This window comes from Amphiura filiformis, chromosome 7 (assembly GCF_039555335.1).
Source record: "Amphiura filiformis chromosome 7, Afil_fr2py, whole genome shotgun sequence".
NCBI classification, from domain to species: Eukaryota; Metazoa; Echinodermata; class Ophiuroidea; order Amphilepidida; family Amphiuridae; genus Amphiura; species Amphiura filiformis.
The window spans coordinates 61,780,604-61,798,568 of record NC_092634.1 but is presented as its reverse complement, the minus strand read 5'-3'; the positions used below and the strand labels follow the sequence as shown (position 1 = coordinate 61,798,568).

Sequence of the window (17,965 nt, the reverse complement as noted above, 5' to 3'; positions counted from 1 at the left end):
TCAATTTAGGGGGTCTAAACTTGCCAGTTTACAAAACATTACATTTTTTCTTGCATATTTAATGACCCCGTGACACAACGCGCAATTACAGAAATTTTTATTTTTTTACTTTTTGACAAATTGGGCATGCAGTTAGTGTGTATACAAGGTTTCAGACCTCTCTCTCTTTTTATAAAGAAGGCACAGACTCCCAAAGATGAAATTTATTTAAAGGGCAACTTTTGGGTCCAAATTTAGACCCACCTACTCCAACTTTAAATGACTGCCACAGAAAATCCGTAAGAGCTACAGACCTCAAATTTGCAGGTTTTAATATTTTTACAGGTACAACCTATGACTAAAATATAAAGCAAATCTGAGGGGGTCAGGTGGGGAGCCTCCTTGATTTCATATGGAGTGACCCCTATGGCATATCAAAATTCGGAACAGGTGTATAAGCCCAGGCTTCGAGCAGTAGCCAATGGTTACTAACGTGCACTACGACAGCGAATAATAAGACCACAAAAAAAATCGGATACACTTTACGATCAAGGACGTTCATCACTCGGCCAGCAATTTTATATTGACAATACACTCAGAACGCAGGACAACCGATTCTTTTGTTCTGCTTAGTCGCGCTAAAAGTCAATCGATACATGTTAAAATCAGCACAATTCAGAGATGCACCTTTTTGCTATGAAATTAATTTTCTCGGTCAAATATAAAGCAATATTTTTTTCTTCAGTAATGTCAGTTAAAAACATAGTGCTTGGATATACATTTTTTAAATCCTAGTGTTAAAATTAGGCATGAAATTGTGTCTTTTAGTGTGACATTTTTAAGTTCGCCCGCGAGCTTTTTACGGAATTCATTTTTTAGCGTCTCAAAATAATATAGTTTGCTAAAGAAAGATATTTCCCACCTCTGTAAGGCACATCGTGTGGGTCTATATATTATAGTTTTGTCAGAATTTCCGTTTTTATTTTACCCTTTTTCCCTTCATGCTCCGAAAATGTCAAACTCAGTACTTTTATCTCGAGAGCAACCAGCAGAAATAATTGTTGTCATCCAAGTCCCTTTTCCATTGAAAGCAAGGATTGCCCGACCAGCGATTTGGTAGCCCAAATCCCCAATTTTGAGGTGAATGTTGGAAATTTGCTCCCGTGATATCCTGCAATTACAATTTATATGGATTCCATGATTATGAAAACCATTTTGTCTGTTTGTTTGTTTATTTACCTAGGTTAGTCCGTATTAAGAGACGCACGCTTGAGGTCCATGGGAAAATCCACGGTCCAAACCTAGAAAAATTAGCGTGTTATTATAGGGGATTTTCATTACACCCTTCAGACTTGTGTTCGGGTTTGTTTTTAATTTGACATGTAGGCCTATAACCCTATTTGTCATAATTTAGCGCTATACCTAAATGTATAGCTATAGTCGTGCTATATAAATATTATTATGTACCAGTATGTAATATTATGTAGGCCTATGGGGTGGGATGGGTGCAGAGGTGTGTGAGGTGGGTAGTGGGGGTGTATGTAGGGAAACTTTGGGGTGGTACTCAACACACTTTAACCATGACTTTCAATGTAAGGCTCATTGTTGCCACAAATGGTTTTTTTTCCTTTAGGTTATTTAATAGGTTTTTATAAACTTCCATGTTTAACCTGGTATTGTTTTGGCTGCTATATGACTTGCGGTGGGTTTCCAAAAGCAGTTTCAAACAAACACAAACAAAAGGCACCATACCCCGTCACCTTCATGACAATTGAAACACTAGGTCAAGTATTAACATCCAAGTTATTCTGTTTTTAGGCAAGCAATTTTAAATATTTGCTTGAGCAGGTTTTTGTTTAAAAACAAAAACCTGTTTAAGTTAACAATGATAATGAATGGTTCTTATAAGGCACAATCTCTTCCGATGAAGAACTCAAAGCGCGTAAAGCACGAAATTGACAAACAAACATAAAAACAATCAATTTACAAAGATTGGTTTTAAGCTGGCGTTTAAATAACGAAAGTCTGGGGACGTTACGAAGGTTATTTGGAAGAGTGTTCCACTTCAGTTTGCTTGATAAAACATACAGCGTAATATTTATGTTTTGTAAATGAAAGTTTTGTTTAAAATATTGCCCAATTGCATGGAAGATTGTTGGGCAAAGTTGTTTTGAGGCGAAGCAAATTTCAACACATTGGTCCGATGATCACGGTGATGATGAAATCAAAATAATTAATCACTCACGTGATGAAAGATCCTTATCGGAACATGATCAATGTCTACTGATCAGTGTCATAGGAGCGCTATATGCCTGGGAATTTCTTTGCTATATTGAAGTTCTGGCAACACTGTAGACATGCCGGTCTTCCTATTAAACCCAGGGATATCGATCCACAATGCTACAGATTTCACGCGTTGATTTTGAAAAAATTTCAGCCGGCAGTAAAAATTGGTGAAATCAAAACGGAAATTCTGACAAAACTATGATATATCGCTCACGGTGATGTGCGTTAGAAAGTTGGGAAAAATCCGAACTATATTATTTTGAAAAGCTAAAAGGTTGATCCAAAAGAGTTTAAGCCTATCAAAATCGAAAATCTTACACTAAATGACTGAATTTCACGCCTAAGTTTAACACTAGGATTTGAAAAAAATACAGTATCAAGCATTACAGTTTTTCCTGACATTTACTGACAAAATTAAAATTATTGCTTTTCATTTGGCCGAGAAAATGAATTTTACATTGAAAAGGTGTAACTCAAAATTTTGCTCAATTCAACACCAAATCCGATCGTTTGTATTGCCTCATTAAATGACTGAGTGAGCCAAGCAGAACAAAAGAATCGGTTGTCCTGCGTTCTGAGTGCACCAACTTTACTAGATCAATTGTTTCAATCAAAATTTCACTCCTCTCCTAATGATGACAAATGAAAATCGAAGTAACACTGTATTATCACTATCATAACTACACCTTTATCTTGATAGTTCCTCATTTGCTCGCTCTATTCCTGTTTAAAGGATTATTTTAGTGAAGATATCATGGGTACGTGTTAATCCAATGGCGACGCGTGCTTTTTGTGCGATTTTGGACCGATTATGGTCCAGGACCATATGTTCCTACACCATTATGGTCCTGCACCATATGGTCCTGCACCATATGTCCTGCACCATATGGTCCTGCACCATATGGTCCTGTACCATATGGTACAGGAGCATGTTTGACTTATAAATATTTTTCTTTAAATTGAAAATATTTCAAGTCAAACATGCTGTTCCATATGCTCCTGGCCCATACTATCGGGCCAAAATTGCACCAAAGCTGGCAACGTCAAAAAACAGGCGATATCGTATCCGACCCCCCCTGGATTCACCATATAGTGTTACATTACTGTGCAATTTTGAGTCAGTAATCTTTGAGTATAGTATCTGTGATCACGTTGCACATCTAAAACAAACAAATAGGCGACCATTTCTAGAGAAAGGGGATTTCTAGCGCCATTTTTACCGATAATGACCGTGCTGCTGATCGGCTATACCTACGTAGGCATATAGTCCAAAGTTACAGCCGTTTCTTTTTGTATCCGGTAAGTTTTGCATAAGTATATGACTTTTACATAAAAAGTTGTGCCCTTCAGCAATGTTTCATCTTGTTTCGCTTTTTAGTTTCACGAGGCTTATTACACAAAAGGATATTTCTCTCATTTTGAATTAGCTAAACCAGTTTCACATCGAGTATGGCTTAAATTCAACACTTCACTTGGGTGAAGTGTAGTATGTGTCGCGGGAAAAGGGTAATTGTTGTCGGAACACCGTTCTATACGAGGGGAGGGGGTGGGACGATTCCCTGACAGACCTAGACCATACGTCAATAAAGCAACTTCCTTGGTATAGTTTTTAAAATGATTGGGGCGGTTTTGAAATTTGACCCCTGTATGAAAAAAAAAAAAAAAAAATTACCTTTCCACCAAGTATATTTTAGTATACTTTTTGTATGCTGTTCAGGGGACATCTCTGACATTCATAGGAGTGAAAAAAATTCTGTTGCAATTAGTGGCGAGTCAAAACCCACTTTGACTGGACTATTATAACCATAGCAAATTTGTATTTAAAGCCGCTTTTAGTCTCGGGTGGGATTTTGGTCGATTAAGATTGTTTATAGCGGGAAGGTAGGAATCAACACCAGGTTGGCATGGGATGGGCCAAGTACTATGCCCTCAGATTTTCTTGTTCAACAAATATAAGAAATAAAAAATGTTCAAGTTTTTTTTTTTTTTTTTTTTAGGTTGTGCAGCCGCCTAGTTATCACGTTGATTCCTATGGTAGCTGCCCTATTGTATTAGAGTAGACATGATATCCTATACTTTCATAGCATGGCGGTTTATTGCTGGCAAACGAGAAACACACACCAAAATCTGTTGTTTTGTGTATGTTGTGTGAAGGATAGTCATAGTAAGGGTTTAGCCAAGAACCAATGAACATGCACTAATGAATCAAATGAACCATGCTGCCAATTCATGAATTTCAATCAATCGGTTACATTCACCAGTGGAAATTTATAAAGATCATACTGCAGTTACTGTCCGTTTTCCTATACACAATACACAGTGCTCTCACCATTGACGCGTGACCTGTACAAATGATGTATGTTGGGAGAATGGACACTTGCCTAGTTAACATCACTGTGTGAAAAATAACCAGCCAATATTTTATTTATTCTCCAAAACTTCTAGCAAATATATTTCTCTAACATGACCTAAAATTACAGCTAGGTTAGATGTTCAGAAATGGTCGCACTTTTGTAAAATATGAGTGAGGGCAAGGCATAGCTAGCCAACTCCCCGTGTTAATTGAATGGAGATTTGACCGAAAATATTGGTATCGGACCGCTCACTTCTGAAGGATGCCACAAAAAAGGTAAAAGCTACATTTAAATTATTCTAAATAGGTTCTAGAAAATAAAGTTTTGTAACATGTCCTAAATTTTTAGCTAATTTAGATGTTTGGAGAGGGTCGCACTTTTGTGTTTTAGGAAGGATATGTAAACGACAGATAACACCAAAAATATGAAGAAATTATTTCCAAACCGTGTTAAGTCAACAATCATTATGTTGCTCATTTTGAAGAATGCTGGTTAACAAAAAGCAGGTCTTTGTCTCATTTCGTGAACAAAAGTACACATACCATTGTTTCCTTTCGTTTCCTTTATAATCGGTTACCCAACTGAAGCTATAATACGCAAACTTTATTGCGATATCGCACATGAAAACAGTCACATGTGCACAGCCAGAGAAGATCCGATTTAATCAGTTGAGCTGTTTCAATGAGTGTTATCTTGGTTTAATAGCTTTAATTGCTGTACTGATTGACGTAGATAGCATTAAAGACACGCGCAACACACGTTTTACATTTATTGCTCAATTTCGTGACAAAAAAGGTGATGATATAGATGCAAGATGCTTCGGAGGTAAATTCATGGTTCAAAGTCAGCTCGCTAAACTTGAACAGGTCAACCAATGCATGGAGGAGGATGAAAGATGGATAAAACTGACTAACTTCATAGTTGATGGACCAGAAAACATTAAAGGACGTAAATATTCGTCACATGAATACAGAATAAAGATACATTCTGGAACAAAAATCATTCGAATTGAGCCACCAAACACAATCGATTACAGCAATGAAGAGAACGAAGAGGAGTCGGACGAACATGAAAAGGATATGAATGTTGATGAAGATGACGAGTCCGATGATGACGAAAGCAATCAGGACGACGACGAAGAAAATATGTGATGATGAAATGGAAACGACAAGACGCGATGAAGAAAAGGAGAAGAGCTTGAAACCGACGAGAGTCAAAAGGAAGAAGACCACGATGACGATGACGACGAACAAACGAAGGAAGACCTCGAACAAAGTGCAACCGCAAGAGGCAGTGAAGAAGGGGAAGAATGATGAAAGGAGAGTCAAGAGGAAACGTATGATTGAGACAATTAGAAGGATTTCGATGTAGCCCTATATTATGAGTAAAGTGTCGAAGCAGAGGAGAAGTAGCTGAGCGGATTCTTTGTCTCTGTAGGAGACGGGCAAAACGAGATAGATAATTCCCGAAAACTGCTTTGCAGCTAAAGATATATATAGTAAAATGAAGGATTCATAAGCCTTAAGTTCCCCTGTGACTTTTTAAAAGATAAATCGAAAGGTTTATGACGTAATGAAAACATTTTGTTTTCCAAATTTAGCCAATCCTGTCAAAATAACTGGTAGATTGTATATACCAGAAACATGGACCAGTATCATTGTAAAATATTCCCAACCGCAAAATAAAAACTATTATGCAATGGAGTACGGCCATCTCAATTCAATAGTTCGTCTCAAAGCCCCACGCGCATTAGTAAAAATCGCAGTACACATAAGGTTTTTAAGGGCTTTAAGACGAACTATTAAATTAGGTGACCTAATCAGAGAAATTTGTGTAAAATTTAAAATCATTACTATGCTATATCATAATACCCTGACAAAATAAACTAACGGGTGTAATATAAAAAGAATATTATGTTATTGTTATCCACGGTTGTTTGATGGCATGTAAAACTGTAATAATTTTAAGTAAAATTGAACAATGATGGCGCTATCTATCTTGTTTGCATCCTTACAAGGGATAGACACTTGTATAATAGTATCAAAACATCAGAAAAAGACTAACAAGTGGCCAGACAATTTTCAGAAAACCTATTATCATGAAATGTAAGGAATAACCTATATTATTTAGGTAATTTAAATTAAAAATATGTAAATAGCACCCCAATTAGCACACAAATGTACAGTTTAGAGAATAACAATTACCATAAAAATATTAGAAAAAGATGAATAACTTAATAGAGAAATAGAAATCAATGTTAAAAATAGCTAAAAATATGCTTGTATATTAGTGTGATAGCTGTTGGTATTGTCCAAGTCTATATGTTTTATAACAATTACTAAATGATCACATCAAACAACCGTGTACAGGGTGTCCATGAAAGAACTGTATCGTCGGAAACTTAATTGTTTTTGAATTTTGAAAATTGACCACACCGTTTATTGAAATATAGGAATTTTACGAAAAACCCTCGTTTTTATGCCTTTCCCCGGATTCAAATATCAATTGATGAGATGATCTGTATTCGGAGTGCTAATCACTGCGCATCAACAGCGCATGAGTAGTCTTTTGTCATTGATAGATGTTTGACTCCGTGGAACGGATTGAAAATAGGTAGTTTCGTAAAGTTAAAAACAGAGCGGTCAATTGTCAAAATTCCAAAAGTGTGTGATAGCTGATATATTCCTCAACCACATCATTTATTTAGTTATGTTTGGTTTATACCTTAAAATACCCATAAACATCTGTTTCCAACGATACAGTTCTTTCTGGGACATCCTGTATTAAGAAAAATGTTGCTTGTATAACTGTAGAAAAAATGTTGTGGGGCGTGGGTGCGGATGTGTTTGTGTAAATAATGTATTTCTTACAATGGACTCAACATCTTTAAAAAGCTTATGAATGAACAAAGTTTAAAGACATTTAAAAATAAATATTTGTCAGGAACTGGTAGGCCTACTTCAATTTTGAATTTTAATTTGAAATTTATAAATTTGGTTTAGGATGAAACTTCATTACATGTTAAAGATTGAAATAACTGTAAACATTAGAAGATCGATCTTGTTGATATTAAGGTAAGATAATGTAAAAAATATGAATTGACATTTTAATGAATGAGGAAAATACCTATTTTGTATTGTGTTGATACACGGCTTTGATTATGCCGTGATTTTATGAAGCAGTATAGGGACGCAACGGACAAATTTGGTTATGGGATTGATATGAGAATATGGACAAATTATGTATTTGCATAGTAAGTATGAAGTAGGCGCGAATGTGGTGAGAGATAGATAATATAAATATATAAAGCATTCACATATCATACATATTAGTAATTTTAAGTAAAATTGTGAGTTTTTATAGTTGACGCTATGTGTTAATATGGGACAATTGTTATGCATGCAGAATTCCCATTTAGATGTAATAATTGTGGAACCCCGTAAAAGGTCATGGTTTGTGTGTATGAGATGTTATGTGTTTAAATTATGGCTACGTAGCACATACACAGAAAATGCAATAAGTAAAGAAGACAACGATTTTCAATGATTTCATTTCAAATTAAGGAATCGGAATCTGAATGCTGGTACAATTTTCTTTGGGGCACTTCGTTCTGTTCTATGAATCATTGGAACTAGGGCTGCTCTCATGTAGAATTTTCATTGTAGACAATTGTCGAATCTCAAGATCCGACGCGTCGGGAAGTTACAAAATGAAGTCTATTAATCAAACCTATCATCGTCATCTTGTGCTCAATTATTACTATTTTATACGTTATTCCATGGTAAATAATTGTGATCTGAAGCTTATCTCTAATAATTTTAATGACTAGTCTTTGTCGAAGATTAGTCCATGCTTGTCGACAATCGGCAAAATGGCTTTGTCGAGTTATTGTAACACATTTTGCTTTTAACATCAAAACCGCTAAATAGTTTATTTAAAACATATAAAATATTCTTGATCCTTCACGCAGCTCAAAGGAGTTTGCCATGATTTGCCATAGATAAGTTCTGTAGATTTAGTCCATTGACTAAGGTCGGTGACCATTGTTGAGTAGTTAAGAAGATAAATAAATGCCAGAAGCTATTCTATTGATAAGGCCTATGGAGTACATTGTATAATTAATATTTTTGACAAAATGAGTTGTCCTTGTCAATTTGTAGCCATGTACTTTTGATTATTTACATAGCTTCTCCAAATCACTGTGTATACATTTATCCCAAAATCTGATTGCTATTATTATATGGGTGAAAAGAACTGGTTTCTCCATAGGGTCTGTACTTAAGCAATTTTTGGAACTGGTCGGTGATTTTAATCACCGACAAAAAGTCTTTATTGGGCGAATTATCGTGTGTCCGCCAGTAATGGTAAATAATAAATTTAATTGTTCAACTTTGTTGAATGTGTTTGTCCACGAAGATCATCGTAATGACTGATATAAGTCTCACAAGTGACTTTTGATTTCATATCGGAGGTCACTGTCCTTCAACCAATCTTGATATAGGGCATCAAAAGCTGCATTCTGAGAAACGGTGAAGTGGTCTCGCCAGTCACCTACACGACCTGTAAAATAAAGGTTTGATTAGAATATATGCAATTTGTACCAAGACACTGTGCATTTTCATAAATGCATTAATTAGAAGTGCTGTAACTTCTTAATAATGCACGCAAAATACAAAAGTAGAGAGAAGTATATTGTTTGAAAGGAAATTAGTCAATGAATCTAAATATAAACATAGATTTGTTGTAAAAACAGTAATAAATATTTTGAAAAGAATCACAAAAACAAATTGTTTGCCTCAATTTTCTGGAACACTATTGAATAAAAATCCAGAATTTGAATTTCGTGTGTGTGTGGGTGTGTGGGGGGTGTATAAGCAACGGGAGTTATTCCATTCTACAGATTAATTTATTTGTGGCTGTAAAATATCCCTAGTGCGATTGTATAATCCTTGGCTTTGTTATATGAAGCATAGGCCTAAGTTTAGTTCTAAATCACTGGTAGAAGTAGCATAATGTTAATATTGAAGCTTCATTAACAAATTCTTACATTTTATGAAGCACTGTTACAACTTTTACTCGCAGGTTTCACCGGGTTTTCTAAAATTATTCTCCATACGAGTGTTCTGTATATTTCCATTAGTGACACCCCCGGGGTGACGCCAAAGGTAACGTCACATAATTTATATTATATACTGCGTTTACCTTTACGCATAAAGCTCTCCTTTGGTCCTTTCTTCTCCTCGTGTGTAGGCATAGCTAGAACAGAGTCAAAATTGCTGTTTGGGTTTTTCTTCATGTTGTCAAACGAACAATGCCTTACAATAGCATCAATTTTATCAGGCGGTAGCGGACGCTCAAGGAAATTTGCAACACGTACAACAGCTGATTTTAAGTCCTGGAAATTTAGATTTAAAAAAAAAATGATTATCAGCTAACATTATGAGCAACGTTGATTCATGATTGCATATTTTGTTTAGATTGTCACTGACCAGTATCAGAGCAACATTGAATATTTATAAGAGCAACATTAAAAATCATTGGACCTCTCAGCAAAATGTTTCTTCGACATTCCCAGCAAACACCAAAACGTTTTCGTAACATTAAATATCGGGTTATATTAAGGTCATGAAAACGTTCAGAAACGTTTGTATGAAAACACACTACAAAAATATTTTTAAAATGTTTTCAAAATGTTATTGTTAACTATTTTTTGCAAACATTTGTCGCCAAATATTTTGTCAACACTTAAATAACATTATTTTAACTTATTTGCAGTAGGTTTTCAAAAATGTTTTAAAGACTAGGAAGCCCTGCTTGACCAGTTCTCCACAGAAGAACTGACAATACACCTGTTACTTTGATGACAGACAGAACATAATTTACATGGATAAATAACCTTGAACCAAAAGTGGGGCTTTCACTTTAATGTTATGAAAACGTTTTGTACCCTTTATAATACCATTTATCATCATAGATTACAACTTCCATTTCACTAATTTTTAACCCCTCGTAACTCAGGTAACCGTTCGTAAAGTTACGAATACCAAATACTAGACGTAACTTTACGAAGGGTTCCTGTAGTAAATCCCTATTACTTACGAAGGGTACCATTTGTAAGTATGTTTAGTGAAATGGAACTTACGACTTGTCGTATTAAGTTACGAATGATTTTAAGACTTACGAAACTTCGTAAAGTTTAGTGAAATGGACCTCTGGTGATTTTACGAACGGCATACAACGTAAATAACTGAGACTTTTAACAGGAACATAATTATCTTAAAGTTACGAAGAGTAAAGAGTATTCGTAATAAGCTAAGGGCAGTAAAAGATTAGTCAAATGCATCACCTCTCCGTGACATCCGTGATAATTTCAGTGTAATTATTGGTGATATTAACGCTCGAGTAAATAAACGATATGCCATCGCCATAAATATTACTGTAATTTAGGCCCCTTCTTTCACGGTTGTTTGATGTATATAGAATTGACTTCATTATTAACTGAATACAAACTATAGATGGCGCTATTTATCCTAAATCATATTTCTTTTTTTGCAAGGGGTAGGTAATTAATACTGCCATTAAAACAGCTGGAATAGGTGAAACAAGCAACAAGGAAATTTTATAAACATATTTTATCAAACAATAAAAGGAACTATTTGTATTAAAAGCTTGAAACAGTGATTTCCAGTAACTAAATAGCGCCACCAATTTACGAAAATAATACGAAAAAGCTATACAAATGCTATAAAAGTGAATAATTTTGTAAAAGAGTGGATATTAAAGTTGAGAATGACTCAAAAGCATATTTATACATTAGCATGATATCATATTTAGCTGTTTTAAGCCTAAGATTTAGTTGTACATGATGTTTTGTTTGAAAAACTAATAAATGATCCCATCAAACAACCGTGCTTTAAGCCCTACCTTGCTCATTTCTTCATAGGACATCATCAACACGTTGGCGTCATGTCTTTGTTTCCACCAAAACAGCACGTGCTTATGCCAAGGTCCATAACAAACTGAATTGGATAGCATGATCGGCATTAAAGAATGTCGATCATCAAAAGAAAAAATACCTTTGGGTGATTATAGAAGTACTACATGTACTATATCTTTTGTGACAATGGGCTGTTCGAGTTGAATTCTATACATCCCCTATGGAAGATAATGTCCTTAGTCTTCCACCCAGGGTGTGTGAATTTCAAATGGTTACTTGAATGGATGACTCTATTTACTAACCCCCTTAAATAATGGCCATTATTCAAAAACGGGCGATTGTATGACAAATCTGTAAAATGCGTTGGAAGTGGAACTATGCGCATTTTTACACCTCATTTGTAGCAATTGTCTAAATACTTACGTCACAGCGTAAAAATCAATGTAACCCAAGATTTGAAAGTTGCAGTAAATAATTTACTCTATTGATTTGTATTCAGTATAATTTAAGGAAATCTGTGTAATGTGTCTGTGTGTTTTTGTATTGTTGTAAGTGCAACTTTCAAATCTGGACCTTACTACATAAAATAAACTGGTGTTTTATTGTTTTTTGAGCTATCGTATCAAATGAGGTGTCAAAATGAGCTTCCAACGCATTGTACAGATTTGTAATAAGTTTTCGAATAATGGCCATTATTTAAGGGGGTTAGTTTGTGGGAGATTAAGGTCATGTTTTCCATAGAAGATGTATAGATTTTAACTGGAGTAGCCCACTATTAATTACATATTAATCATATAATATTTCTGAGCAACAACCTCGAGGGGCTCGATCAAGAACCTCAAATTGTCTCATTGTCTAAAGTTCTAAGTTTAACATCACCTGTTTTTAGATTTGCATTTTTAATAGAAAATGTTCGTTCATTTTAATAATGTCTTTTCACAACACACCTTTTCCTGCACAAAAATCCCTAAAGAAGACGTCAAACGATGAATATTCAGGCAGCACGTTATTGATACCATGATAGTAATAATAAGACACCAGAGCGTCCTTAGGGTTTCGATAGACGTAGATGACTTTAGGTTTCTTGGTTAAGATCTGACGTCACTGTGGTAAAGATGATTCAGGTAGATGAGTTCTATACAGTCGTGGAGAAGGCCTGCCGTCTAAAACCCTATGCGAGGCTTTCACATGATGAATCTACAATGATAACAGAACAAATGAGATAAAATAATAAACTATTTCTTATTATTATTTTATATTTTTATTTATTTGCTTTATTTCAAGCACATCTAGGCATTAACCGTCGAAGATAACGCTGATGCTGAAAAAAGACATTATATAGGTTGCGATTTCCAAACGATGTGATCGCACGCCCGCACAGTGTATTTTACCCATACGAAAAATCATTCCTTACGGACCGTACCGTGCATGCACAGATCACTGACAGTAACGCAATCAACCAATCAGCAGTTGGAAAATCGTTAACCCAATGACGTCATCGCTGCATTTTCATTGATAAAATTCAAAATCGTTCAAAAACACGAGTTTTTAATTGCAGATATTTAGTTTTTGTAATTATGAATGTCAATGCCTATCTCAAATTAACATTGTGTATTATCGTAGCATTGAATGCACTGAAGCTTGTGAGGCGGATCCTTTGCAAATTTGGCGGATCTTTTGTTTTTTGTGACATTAAAAATCCATCTTTCGCATGGCCGCTGTGTGTGTGTGTGGGGGAACGGGGTCAGCTATGCACGCATGGATTCTATTAATAGCGACCTGCATGCATAAACACTAGTTACTGCTGACTGAGTGTACCAATCGTAGCAGGGTGTAAAATATAAAACAAAGTCAATGTTTAATATCAAATACGTTATGGGGTAAATATAAGCATTTGAATAATTTAACAATAATTTGAACCTGAAAAATAAATGAACATGAAAGTTCATGAGTGATTTTTCAACATATTTGACTGTTGGATAAATATGGGTGCTGCAGCTTTGGAGCTAAGGCAATATGGCGCATTACTTTGAAGTTGGTAATGGGTAAATTACACTGTGGCCCGTATCTATTCAAAATCACTCCCCTGTATATAAAGGAGCAAGGTCGCGTATTTGGCCAGTATCAAAGATTCTGCACGTATGACATTAACGTACAATCAACGTAGAAAGTGTAAAAACGGACGAAAGATTATGCTGTGTTGACAAAAATTAATTATATGATCTGTGATTTTTTTTTCACATGTCTTTCTGCTTCGATTTGATAATTCTAAGAGAGATGCACAGGCATATTAAAGCCTACTTCACTGGAAGAGCTACGTGAGTGCAATTGAAAGGCTTCGAGCTGGAGACAGTGTTGGTCCGAGATTGAGCAAATATTTGCTTTGGGGATTTTCTTGACACCGACACTTGCAAAAAGCAGATCTCTGAACGGTTTGCGACTTACCTGAGAGTGGTGTTGCACAGGAAACAATTCCAAGAACACAACTCTTTGCAATGTGTGTCGTTTGTTTACTTTGTCCAAATCGCCGTCATTCATAACACATGACGCTATCTCTTGCATCCAAGTTGTACCTGATGTATTTAAAAATCATATCAATTGAGACCAGTTTGAGGGCTTCCAATCATATTATGCCCGTCGGACTATTAATGTTTTTTTATATTGAGTTGGACCCTCCCTCGGGTCCATGGATCGCGACTGGTAATATAGACTATAGCATTAAAAATCAACCCAATACATGAACCATCCGAATCTGTTATGTAGGCAATTTGCCTCCCACTTCCCAGTACTTTCCTGGGTACAGATCCTGGGTCACTCGATCTTTCTATATCATGATATACCACGTCCGTGTTCTCACTGCATTAACTTTTGTGAAAGCGACTACAACAACGATATTGCATCCGACCAATCAAAGCAGCTTGGCAGCATGGTGATATTTGAAGAGGCTTCCCTAGATAAATAATGTGCAAACATTTGCAAACCGCACGCGACAATATACGCAATATGGACAATAGCCCAAGTCGAGTGGTTGCCTTTTAAATTGTGTCTATCACACGCGTGCCAGTTGTGCTCAATACCTCTCAGTTCTTGACAAGTGTCCCATCCCGATCTCCATGGCAGTGCGTCACATCCCGTGGCATACCTTTGTGCTACCATATTTGAATTGAAACTGGGGAGGGGCTTTCATAATTGGTATCGAAATCACCGGGCTTCGTTGAACGATTATTTGAAAGGAAGATTGGAGCATGTTTATGTTGTGGTACAGTATGGATGAAAATACCAGTTTTCTGATTTTGAAATGCTGCACTGCTTTAATTGCCTATTTAGTATAGTTTAACAAATTATATTAAATATGCTCCTTTGACCATAGTTTAACAAATCATATTAAATATGCAAATATGCTCCTGGAGCATGTTTATGTTGTCGTACAGTATGGATGAAAATGCTCCAGGAGCATGATGTATCATACCAGTTTTCTGATTTTGAAATGCTGCGCTGCTTTAATTGACCATTAACTATAGTTTAACAAATTATATTAAATATGCTCCTTTGACCATTAAGTATAGTTTAACAAATCATATTAAATATGCTCCTGGAGCATGTTTATGTTGTCGTACAATGATGTGAATGAGAATGCTGCAGGAGCATCATACCAAAAATAAAACATAAAGCTCCCCCTCAGGGGAGCTAAAACATATAGCGAGACCACATATATAGTACATGTAATATAATGAGACGGGCGGCAGAATTCTCTGAAATGATGACAGGAGATTGTCAGGTAAACCATACAAAAGAGAGTTGTTGCAGTCCAGATGAGATTAAACAAAAGCGTAGACGAGGCGCTCATCAGTAGATTGACGATCTAAATACTTGCGAATGCGGCCGATCTTATACCAAAAGAGGCTTTCCGGCATATATTGCGAACATGGTCATTTAACAGCAATTGTGTAATCAAGCAAAACACCTAAATCTTTCGCAGAATTTGATGGAGATATATCGGTGCCGCCAATGTTGACAGTCGGAAACACGAAATACGTACGGAAGTTGGAATGGAAATGAATGATTTCAGTTTTTGAGTCGTTTAACATGAGTTTGTTTTGGATTGCCCAACAGCGAACGTCTGAAATGCTGCAAGCTTGTTTACAGCTTGAGGATGATGGGTAGATTCCAGGGTCAGGTAAAGTTGAGTATCATCGGCATAAATTATATGGTGAATATCATGATGAGCATTGATGACATCGCTCAGCGGAGCACTTAATAAAATCAAGATGATGATCTCAAGCTTATCAACATGATAATCTCAAGCTTATTAAGTTAAAATCAATTCATATCAACACAACGTTTTTGTGTTAACCTCATACCCTGTCGAGTCTTCTAGTAGCCATAATTATGTAAATCATGTAAATATAGCCCAATATAACAGCTTCCGAATTCAGCAATCTGGCGAAAAATGAACGAAAATTATTCAATTTCCTGACGAAGCTTGAAGATTTACATGATTTACCCAACCGCATTTATTCTTATTTTCCCTGTTCTGTAAACAAATTTTTAAAAAAATGCCACATAGTTGTATTTTCGTGCCTTCTCTGTCGCTATTGAAATTTCTCTGCCGGTGTGTCAGCGACAGCATTTTATTTTCAATTTTGCAAATGGTCTCATACAGTGCGTTTGTGTTCGCTCTTGGTCGCATACGATCGGTCTCTTTACAAAACGTTCAAATTGGCGGTAAAATCGGCGATTTTAAAAATCACGAGGGATTAGAATCCTTGTGGCGCTAAAATTGGATGCAAAATCCGTCCAATATGCTATTTTTTTGGCGTATTAAACTGTGTAGGGAGGTATAGGAAGCAAGATTCTGAAAACATAATAATTATATAATATTGGATGGATTATTTTCGTGTGATACAAGAATATATTGCACGAGATAGAAAAATATCGCACAAGGCGAAGACGAGTGCAATATTTTCTTGTATCACACGAAAATAAGCCATTCATTATTATTCTTATTATTATTTATATCAGGCTTTCTCTCTGCGGTAAAATGAAAATTTAAGCTTACGTAGCCACCGGGCCTAACCAATGCTTATTGTAATTAATGTAATGTAAGGCTAGCTTACTTTTGACCTTCTTGTTTTCTGCTCTTTCCTTACCCAAAGACAAATTCGGAAAATTATACAGGTTTATTTGTAGATGTGGATTATATTTCCTAGGTTATTCATCATCCAGAATTGCCGCAAATTAAGTTTCTAGTTTTACTTGTTTATAAATAAAATCTCATGTGAGCCGGTACTGTGGCCGTATACGCGTACAATATTAAAAACAATATTGTATTGCATCCGGGTATTTTGCAAAAACTATACAATAATTATTTAGTTTTGTTGTATCGGTCAAAAGCCTGATATAAATAATAATGAAGAATATTGTAGGGAAAATTGGTGGCCTGTGGGGAAATCAGGCCCTAATTGTAAGACTACCCAAGTGCTGAAGGGGAAATTTACACCTACTCATGTTACTCTCTTTGCCATTTTCCTGGGACTTTAACTTCATCAGTCGTCAGTCGGCCTACCTGATTTTGGATACGTAATAATAATAACGTCATCATGGCGTACATCCCAATTCTCCAGCTCGTTAAGTGCTGCTACAGTTTTTGGATAAACAATACCATTGTATTCGTAAGTAACATTTTCGCCGGTAACATATTTTGATTTCAAAGTCGCCATTCTACAAAATGCATAGGTATAGAATATAATAATAATTGTCATTATTTATATCAGCCGTCAGAGTGGTCATAAATGTATATATACACGTCTAATTTTGTCAGTCCGAAGTTCAACACTGATCGTACAGTGTAACGCGCTCAAAGGTTACAACAGATTTAGCATTCACCATTTAAATCTATGCAACCTTAAGTTAGTACGAGGGTGATTCAAAAATGTCTACCTCCATCGTCACTTCTCTGATATCTTACGTGGCAGGATATTGAAATTACCCATGGTTATAGTATTGAATGTTGGCTACAAAATTAGATTTTTTGTTATTAAGATGTGTTGGTTAAAGTGAGTAAAGATTAGACGGATCAACATCTATGCAAAAATTCATTTGTCTAAAGAGCCAAATAAATGGCACACACTTTTATAATAAGTAATATAATGGACACTATTCAAAAGTAGTGAAAGGCGTGCACTGAGTTTTGATTCTTGTCTAATGCACTTGCACCCACGCCCGATGACCAAAAGTGGCCCGTCTCGGGCGCGCGGACGGGAGTTACTTTATACACACTAACTATGAAAACATATCGTACTAGAGAGACAAATTAAATTAAAAAGAAACTGAAAATAAGTTTAATTTACCATGCTTACTCTGAGTTGAAATAATAACATTGTTCAAAACTTTCTTGTACAGGCCACAT

The 17,965-nt window shown here is 35.7% G+C and overlaps 1 pseudogene; it reads right to left on the bottom strand.

Annotated features, from left to right (window-relative positions):
• Positions 1-9,054: 9,054 nt before the first annotated feature.
• On the bottom strand, positions 9,055-17,571 carry LOC140156515 (sulfotransferase 1C4-like; annotated as a pseudogene).
• Between the last annotated feature and the right edge of the window lie 394 nt (positions 17,572-17,965).